The following is a 2738-nucleotide window of genomic DNA, read 5'->3' on the forward strand; positions in this document are numbered from 1 at the left end:
ATAAAATCAGTGAAAATGTAAGTAGAATTTCATAAAGAGGGGAGATACAAGAATATTTGCCTACCATGAAATCTGAGATTTTACAAATTTCTCTCATTAAGAAGACAACTAATCATATCCATCAGCTTTTCACATTGTAAGATGATGTCACCTACAAAGCTCACAATGAGTCCCAAAAAGATTGAGAAAAAAAACATAAAATTTTAAGGAAATTTATGGCTTGGTATTGGAGTTCACCCAAAGTTTTCTTGAGCCACGTGTGATCCACGGGCCACAGGTTGGAAAGGCTCCTAACAAAGCTGGATTGAGCTTTGGGTCACTTGCTAAGCATCTTAGCAAGCAGACTTTTCTCAGCTTCGTCTTTCTCCCAGGAGAGTCCAGTCTGAAGGAAGTTTTCCCCCAAGTATATTATATTCTAGAAATTAAATACTTACTTTATCTGACATTGAAATAGCCAGTGATCTTGTTAAAGAGCCAAAAATTTATCTTTGCATGCAATTAAAAGTCCCAAATACTGTCAAATATTTTTGTTTCAATTCATGCGTGTACCCATTTCATGACAGATTATGTACTCTGCTGCTTAGCAATACAGTAACTGTGGTTTATGAAGTTACCGTCCAAGTTAGTTATACAAAGCATAATTAAGAATTAAATCAACTTCTTGTAAATCATTCCACAACTAAAGTTCTACTACTGAGAGTAAAAAGGAAGATAGTATGACCTTCTGACTTGTATAAGGAAGCTTCAGAATATTTTTCATTCCTTTAGAATACATACCTTAGTAGTTTACATTAATCAATATAATAGTATAAATTAAAGAGTTATGAAGTTATCATATTATTAATTTTATTATTGTAAAAATTAATACTTTTGTATCTTATAGATAGCAACCATTTAATAAATCCACAGCAATTCCAGCTGAAAAAACAATCATGATTTTATTTCCATTACTAGAGTTTTCTGATAATGTATGTGTGCATATAGTTCGTTCTGATGCTCTCTCCCTCACCCTCGTGTGTCTCCCTCTCTCCCCAGTTCTCCCCACTGTACCCTCCACTCCACTATGTCAGACTCTTTCTCAGATTTGTGACCTTTGGCTTGTTTTCTAGCATGTTTGGTTTAACCAAGGCTGTCTGTGTGACTTTTTCATTGGAACTATTGATTAGAGCTGGCTGGGTACCCACTGACCCACTGAAGGTGATCTCTACTCGCCCTGCATCTCTCAGGAGCAGAGATTACAGCTAAACTGCATCTAGTCTCCACAAGAACCTACCAATGAACAGTCAGGAGGTATAGATAAAGGATAAACTCAGAATAAATATCGTCTTCATCATCAATTTTTTGGTGTTTTTGTTGTTACTAATTTTATTTTGATATATAACTACATAGATTTTGTCTTTTCTTTCCCTTCCTCCAGTCCCTCCAAATACACCTTTTTAATGGCCTCTTTTTAAGTGTTGTTATATGCATAATGTGTATGTATACACACATAATATATAAATGTCATCTCCATGTACAATTTTAACTCTGGAATTACCAACTGTTGTGTTATTTATATTAGTAAAAACTTTACCTGAAAATTTAAGTGGAAAAATAAGTGTAATGACATTTGAGTGACTTAAATTCTGAATTGGTTAAGAATACAGATAATAAACAAAAAAGGACTTAGTGTTGGACAAGATTCATCGGGGAGTATATGCCAGCTGCTTTCATGATGATGTCATGTTGGGTTGCGAAAGGGAAAGCCAAGAAAAAAATCAATGTAGGCATTTTTCACATTTACGCAAGACTCAAAATAAGTTTTTAAGCAAATTTCATTTCATGCTTATTTTTAATATTTTTTGTATTTCCACAAACAATAAAATAACAGACAAATTTCTAAGGTTTCTGAGTAGGAGAAATTCTAAATTCAAATAGAAAATAAAACTTGCAATTTAGCTAAGTGAATAAAAGTGGTATATTTAAAATCAAATATGTTAAATTCACGATAGCATTCGGTTGCTCTCAGAAAGGTGAAATGGTGTGTGTGCTTTAAAATCACACGAGGTGGTTGAGTATTCTTAACATCAGATAGCACATATTAACAGATTTGTAATGAAGATTTCTCCAAGATGATTTCTTACCTATTTAAAAGCTCAGTGCTTCCTAGACAGTATCAATGCATACAGAACTGTTGTTACACATTTTCACTTCAAATTGCCTTTTATTATTATTATTATTAAGAGTTTTTTTTTTTTTTGTTTTGGTTTGGTTTGGGTTTGGGTTTTTTTTATTAATTTAATTTTATTCTATGTGCACTAGTGTGAAGGTGTCAGATCCCCTGGAACTGGAGTTGCAGACAGTTGTGAGCTGCCCTGTGGGTGCTGGGAATTGAACCCGGGTCCTCCGGAAGAGCAACAGTGCCATCTCTGCAGCCTCTTTGACCATATTTTCACGTTCTAATAAAATGATACTTATCCATCTCCCCAGTGAACAGGATACTAAGCCATGCTCTACAGGAAAAGCAGCCTCCTTCTCAGATCCCTTGGGGCAAAATAAAGTTAAGCTTTTTGCTTAGGATGGGAATTCCCCAAACTTTTAAAATCTCAGTAGAGCTTGTCAGACACCTGGGAGAGCCTTTTGCCAGTCTATAAATCAGTCTGAAACCCTTGAGCTGGAACACCTCCTCTCCACACTGGGTGAAGAGCCTCCCATGGCACAGAGGAGAATCCTGGCAACAGAGGCATCTGAGTGAAAGG

Source organism: Psammomys obesus, unplaced genomic scaffold (genome assembly GCF_907164565.1).
Source record: "Psammomys obesus unplaced genomic scaffold, mPsaObe1.curated_primary_1811, whole genome shotgun sequence".
Classification (NCBI taxonomy): Eukaryota; Metazoa; Chordata; class Mammalia; order Rodentia; family Muridae; genus Psammomys; species Psammomys obesus.